The sequence below is a fragment of the Phoca vitulina genome, unplaced genomic scaffold (genome assembly GCF_004348235.1).
Source record: "Phoca vitulina isolate PV1807 unplaced genomic scaffold, GSC_HSeal_1.0 scaffold20, whole genome shotgun sequence".
Taxonomy (NCBI): domain Eukaryota; kingdom Metazoa; phylum Chordata; class Mammalia; order Carnivora; family Phocidae; genus Phoca; species Phoca vitulina.
In genome coordinates this window covers 33,913,880-33,921,332 of record NW_022589723.1, presented here as the reverse complement: position 1 = coordinate 33,921,332, position 7,453 = coordinate 33,913,880, and the positions used below count along the sequence as shown (strand labels likewise).

The 7,453-nt window shown below is 38.2% G+C and overlaps 1 pseudogene; it reads left to right on the top strand.

The window, feature by feature from the left end:
• Positions 1–6,192: 6,192 nt before the first annotated feature.
• Positions 6,193–6,427, top strand: LOC116640258 (annotated as a pseudogene).
• The last annotated feature ends 1,026 nt before the right edge of the window (positions 6,428–7,453 follow it).

Genomic DNA, 7,453 nt, shown 5'->3' with positions numbered 1-7,453 from the left:
TTATATATTTCTCTGAACATCTGAAGATGGCATAAGCAAGTTTGAGACCCTCTTACCTGGATATACTTTAGCTTGCCCCATTAAATGGTACCCACCCTATGAACAAGACTCTCCCCTTCCCCCATGGCAGACATCTGATACTTGGTACACACTTATTAAATTGAAGTTACGGAACCCTGACCATGTATTCTACAGAAGGAATGGGCAAGCTTTTTCTGTGCTGGGTCAGGTAGTGAATATTTAAGTCTTTGTAGGCTACATATAGTCCCTATAGCAACTACTCAGCTTTGCTGTTGTAGTGTGAAAGCGAACATAGACAAAGGTAAACATAACCGTGTTTCAATAAAACTTTATCAACAAAAAACATGCAATATGTTAGCTTCGCCTGTGGGCTATAGTTTGTTAACTTCTGTTCTAAGGTGTTGCAGCCAGAGTCTGCCCATGATGTTGCCTATCACTGTCTTTGGAGACTAAGGGTCTCTCTTCTTCTCCCTTCTAAATCTCACATGAAGGCCTCTCCTAGGCAAACTAATCCAGAACCACTCTGAAGGGAATTCTGGGAAACGTTCTTGGCTTCTCCTCTTCAAAAGGGTGGCAGTGTGTTTGGTTGGCGACAGATAATTCAGCACACCAACGTATTGAATCACAGAAAATTTGTAGGCCATGGTGCCAGAATGACAGAAAACAAGTCTTTAAAATCATCTATTGTTCTTTGAATTAAAATAGTGAATTCAGCTTGCTTAAATGAGGCAGTTGAATTCTCTTTCATGTTTTGTAGGGTTGGGATAGTACTCCCCAGTGTCAGGAGCTCAGGTTCCTTTCCTAGAAAGTATGTATGCTTCTTCTGTTCACCTGTCATTGACCAGAGTTTGGTTACAAGGACAACATAAACCTGTAAGAGAGGATGAGAAGTTTAATTTTTATTTCAGGTGGCCATGTCCCCAGCTTAAAGTCAGGTGGCTTGTAACCAAGGAAGAAAGGAAAAACCAGTATTAAGGGACAACTAGCGATCTTTGATATACCAAGCTTCCATAATCACACTTCATAAAGATGAAGTTTCTGAAACGAGAAACTGTGTTACTATGGGCCAGATTACTTGTACCACATTCTTACTGGCGAAAATGTTGACCTGCTGTGCTATTATATGCCAGGATTCTGAATCACGTAAAATTTTCATTAGCCGAGATTCTAGAATTAGATAAAATTCGCTCAGGCTAAAATTCCAGATTCACCTAAAATTCTTACAAACCAGGATTCAGAAACAAAATCCAAGAAACCAACCTTCCAAATCACATGAAATTCTCTTGATCGAGCATTCAGAATTATCTGAGATTCCTACAAAACAAGCTTTTAGAGGCATGCAAGAGTCCTATAAACTAAGGTACATGGAGACCAAGATTCCAGATTTACACTTAATTTCTTATAGACCAAGCTTCCAAATCACATATTCTTGTATAGCAAGTTTCAGCAATAACACTGTATTATTACAGTAATCTTGTCACAGCCAGGATTCTGGAATCAAGCATACTAATTCTTTCAGGCCAAGTTTTGAGAATTACATAATGTTTTAATAAACGAAATTTTCAGAATCATGTAAGTTTATTGCAGGTCATGTTTCACACAAGGTTATGAAATGGCATAACATTATCATAACCAAAAATTGTAAATCATATAACATTCTTTCAGGTTAATGCTTCAGAATCAACCAAAGTTCTTTTAAGCCATTTGATCTAGAGTCACATAGCATTCCTAGAATCTGATGTTCCATAAACCCATACAATTCTCAGACCAAATTTCCAGAATCATACAGGGTTCTTTGTGTTCTGGAATCCCACACAATGCTTGTAGATGACATTCTGGGTCTCTGCTTCCTAAGTCTCCCCTGAACTGGCTTTTGAAATTGTGTCTGCTCTCAAGTTAGCATTTATATAACATCACCCCCTCTGATGCGAGTGGCAGACACTCTTCTTCTTGCTAGTCTCCTCCCACCGTTGCATAACCCATAACAGATCCTAGAAGTATTTATATATTTGTGAGAAGCAGGAGGGCTGGAGTGAGAGGTGGCATCATCTGTGTATGAAGCGCTAATAATAATAAGAACAACAATATTTACTGAATGCCTACTATGTACATCATACTAGTTCTTGACATATTTGATTTCATTTCATCGTCCCAGCAACCCTGTGATTGAATTATCACTATGACTAACATCATTAATTATCATCAATATCCTCATTTTGTAGATGATCAAACTCAGTGAAGTAACTCATCTAAAGTCACACAACTATGAAATGGATTCAAAATTGTAGGGCTGGTTGTTGGTTCCAGGGGTATAGGGAGATGCCTCCAGCTTTAGGGCAGAGCCCAGTAAAACAGCACCCAGTCCCTGAGATCAAAACTATTAAATTTCAACAGGAAGATGATAAAAGGAGCCATATATAGAAATGATCCTTCCTGGGAGTGGGTAGAAAGTGAGGAATCAAGAAAACTTGAGGAAGCATAAATCTATATAAGGTGACCAGGGTGAAGCCTTGACTGCATGCCCACATGACTAAGAACCATGACACCAGACTCGCTGTGCTGGTACACACAGAAAGAACAGATGTATTGGCAAAGGGGCTGTAGCCATCAGTGAGTTTTCACAGGGTAAATTAGCAGTCTTTAATCAGCAGTGAGTGGAGAAAAAGGGATGCTTGGATTGGCTGACATTAGTATTCTGGTCCATTTGGCAGATAAATTCCTAAGGTGGAAGTGAGTGTATCATTTAGCATCATTTGCTGAACTTCTACCATGTTCCTTGGTCTAGAGATAAAATACTATAAAAATGTATAAGGCAAAATCTTTGTCTTTAAGAAGTTCCACTTTAATAGGAGGAAGAGGTGAACAGATCAAATATAAGTGAAGGAGCCACACACTCATGCACAGAGAGGTGAAGGGAAAAGATTTCATGGAGATGGACATGGTGGGCTGGACCTATAAGGACGAGAAAGAAGAAGTCAGCTAGATGGGGTGGAACTGGCAGAAGTGGTGGGAAGCCTTCCCATCTAGAGGACCCACCAGATGCACAGGTTCTTGGGGGAAAGGGCACCCATGTGCATGGGGAACCGTGAGGAACTCTGCCTGCCTTGGACATAGAGTTCATGGTAGGAAGCTTAAGGAGTGGGGAGATTAGGGCCAGACTGGGCCTTGTTGGGACCTACCAATGGCTGTAGAAAGGTCCCTACTCTTTGATTACTTTCTCCAGGCTCTCATATCTGAGGCACAGATATTTCAATGGAGTATTTCATATTGCTTACATTAACAAATTTTTATTACTATTTTAGTGACTGTCATGTCAAATGTAACCTTTGAAAATGTTGAAAAGACACTAGTCTTTGAGACGGTGCTTGGGGAGCTGTGGCTACTCATCTCCTTGACTGCATCCTTTTATGGCCCCTGCCCAGGGAAGGCCCATCCCAGGTTTGATTCCCTCCTCTTATCACCGGGAGGGGCAGTTATCACTAATCGGTGGGCACCAGATGATCCAGCCCCACTGGTTCCAGCTCCAGTCTACCTACTCTGTTGGCGAGTCTATCCCAGGTCCCTCTTGGTCAGGTTTTTCTGTCTATTTCATCATACTGCACCAATATGTTTTGCATACATATTATATGTCTGTTTAATCTGCAAACCTGTTAACCCACCTCTGCTTTCCCCAGCCCGGCTGAGAGTTTCTGAATTAAAATTCAGCACAGAGGATTTCCATTTCTGACCATGCTAGAGTAGCAGAGTTCGGATTTATTTTCCCACCATAACAAACTAGGAAAGTGATCAGAATATATTAAACAACTGCTTTCAGACATTGGTTAACATGCTACCTGGGAGTATGATCCCTGAGAGAAGGGAAACAAATAAGATGAGCCCAGTGATCTCTATGGATTTGTGTCTAGAGGCACATTCTGGACTGTGATACACAGAAGAAATTTCAAGCAGAGCACAGAGGCCTCACCGAGTTGAGGAGATGGAGCTCAATGTCCAGGGACGCCAAAATAGTTGGAAGGATAGCTAGAGCTCTGGAGAGAAGGATCTATGCAGAAGAAGAAATCCCCCAAATTGCACAGGGGTCCCCTGGAATGCTTGTTGAATTATAAGTCCCGCATGTGAAGACTGAAACACCATGACTTCAGGCAAAGATTTGTCAGTTGCACAGTTCCCAAGGTTCATACAGGTGAGGAGATGTTTAGTCTATAACCAGACAGAGTGGAAATTTCGTATTGATCATCCGGGGCATTCAGTTCCAGACCTGCCCTAACAAAGGTTTAAACAAACCTTGAAAGAGGTAAGCTAATCCTTGGCAATTTAATCTCCTGATATAAAAATTCCAACACTCTCTACTGGAAGACAACAAAATAGTTGACAGCGTAATATTCACAGTGAAATAAAAATTTAACTAAAAATTGCTAGACACACCAAGAAACAGGATAATGTGACTCAAAATGAGGAGAAAAATCAGTTGAAGCAGAAACAGAAATGACAGAATTAGCAAACAAGGTCTTTAAAAAGGCTATTATAAATATGCTCAAGAGGTGCCTGGCTGGCTCAGTCAGTAGCATGAGTGTATGACTCTTGGTCTTGCAGTCATGAGTTCAAGCCCCAGATTGGATGTAGAGATTACTAAAAAAATAAATAAATAAACTTAAAAAAATATGCTCTGTATGTACAAGGTCCTAAAGAAAAATATTAATATAATGATGTAAAATAGAAGATACAAAAATCCTTGAGAAGAGAACTACATAGAATTTTTAGAGGCAAAAATACAATATGTGAAATGAAAAAGTCACTTAACCTTAACACTGGTTAAGAGTAGATTAGAAGAAACTTAAAGCATCAGTGAATTTAAAGACATAGCAATAGAAACCGTCTAAACTCAAGCACAGAAAATTTTTTAAAAGCTGAACAATAAATAGACAGCATAAACAATATAATGCATATGTTGCTAAAGTCCCAGAGGAGAGAAAAAGGACAGAAAAATATTTAAAGTACTATTGGCAACACTTTTCCATATTTGATGAAAAATGTAAACTCATAGACCAAAGAACCTCAGTAAATCCCAAGCAGAACAAAAATAAAAGACAAAGGCACATCATGATCAAATTGTTGAAAACCAATAATGAAACTATTAAAAGTGTCTAAAGGAAAAAGGCACTCTATGTCAGAGGATGAAAGATAACAGTACCACAGACTTTTTGTCACAAGCTGTGCAAACCAGAAAACAAGAAAAGACACCTTTGAGGTGCTGAAAGGAAAAAAGGACACTCTGTCAATATAGAATTCTATAGTCAGAGAAAATATTCTTTAAAAATGAAAACAAACTTTTCCTGGTAACAAAAGCTGATAGATTTCATTACTGGCAGAACCACACAACGAGATTAAAGGAAACTCTTCAGGAAGAAAAAAATGATATCAGCTGTAAACTTGGATCTACTCAAAGAAGCAAAGAGTGTCAAAAATAGTATAAATATGTTAGTAAATGGTTTTAGTTCTCATTTTTTAAGTTCTTTAAAAGATAATTGAATAAATGTATGATGATAATACTATGAAGGATAGGAGGCAGAAATGAATGTATAGTGTTGTAAAGGTCAAAAACTGCACATGAAAGGATATAATTTTACTTAAAGGGGAACTGTAATGAGCTAAAGATATCTATTGTAAGCTGTGGAGAAACCACTAAAAAAAATAAAGAAGTGTACCTAATTAGTCAATAGTGGAGATTGAATGGAATGAAAAGGAAACTTAATTAACCCAAAGGAAGGCAGGGAAAGAAGGAAAAAGGAGCAAAGAACAGATGGGACAAATCGGAAACAAGAAACAAGTTGGAAAATTCATACCAAAAATTACATTAAATATAAATGGTCTAAACACCCCAATTTAAAAATCAGATTCTATCGGATAGACTAAAAAGGCAGATCCAACTTTATGCTGTCTACAAGGAACCCACTTTAAACATAAAGGCACAGATAGTTTGCAAGTAAAAGGATGGAATCAGATACACCATGAAAAGAATAATGATAAGAAGACATGTGTGACTGTATTATTATCAGAAAAAGTAGCTGGGTGACTTTGGACATCCGTTCATCGTTAGTGTAGGACTACTTAGTGCTGGGCCTGGCAGATTTGATATTTTCTCCTTCTGGACGGGAGGCCTCTGCCACAGCCATGTTACACCAGATCCTGGGTCAGGCCAAGAAGCATCCGAGTTTGATCTGCATCTTCCTGTGTTATTGAAGCAGCCCTGTATGTCTTGTGCCTGGCATTGTTCAATCCCGATGTCAGTTGGGCCAGGAAGAATAACCTAGAACCCTGGAACAAACTGGGTCCCAATGATCAATACAAGTTCTGCTCAGTGAGTGTAGATTACAGCAAACTGAAGAAAGAAAATCCAGACTTCTAAGTGAAATGTTTCACTATAACACTGCTTAGAATGAAGGTCTCCCAGAAGACATCTGCACAGTTTTCCACTTATGCAGGAAATATTTCCCCTCTAAATGCATGAAATCATGATGGTGTATTGTGTTGGGGTTTATTTTACACTGATTAATAAATATCTGAAACTTAAAAAAGAAAAGAAAAAGTGGTATTGGGCAAAGAAATACAATCAGAGATAAAAATGAATATTTAATTATAATAAAACACAATTCATCAAGAGACACAAAATCCTAAATGTGTATACTTTTACTAAGATAATTTCAAAGTGTGTGAAGCAAAATTCATAGAACTGCAAAGATAAATAGATGGATCCACAATTGTTGTTGGAGATTTCAATATGTTTCTCTCAATTACTGATAGAACAAAAATCAAAAAATCAGTAAAGATAAAAAACACCTGAACAACCTTTAAGCCAATTTGACCCTAACTGACATTTATTGAGCATCAATTTAACGATAGTATGCACAATTTTTTAAAGTGCAAATAGAATATGTATCAAGATGCCATAAAAACAAATCTCAGTATATCTGAAGGACTGAAAACAAAGTTTGTTTAATCCCAACAAAATGGAATTAAACCAAAAATCAGTAACAGAAAGATATCTAAAACCCCCAAATATGTAGAAATTAAGCAACACACTTCTTTTTTTTTTTTTTAAAGATTTATTTATTTATTTACTTTAGAGAGAGAGAGAGAGAAAGAGAGAGTGAGCAAGCGGGGGGAGGAGCAGAGGGAGGGGGTGAGGGAGAGAATCTCAAGCAGACTCCCTGCTGAGCACAGAGCCCTATGTGTGATTCTATCTCACAACCTGAGATCATGACCTGAGTTGAAATCAAGAGTCAGATGCTCAACCGACTGATCCACCAAGGCACCCCAAACAACACACTTCTTGATTCAAAAGCCTTGATTCAAAAAGTATATCACGAGATATTTATGAAGATACCTTAATAGGTGATTATGAAAACTCACCATAAAATTTGTGGGATACTGC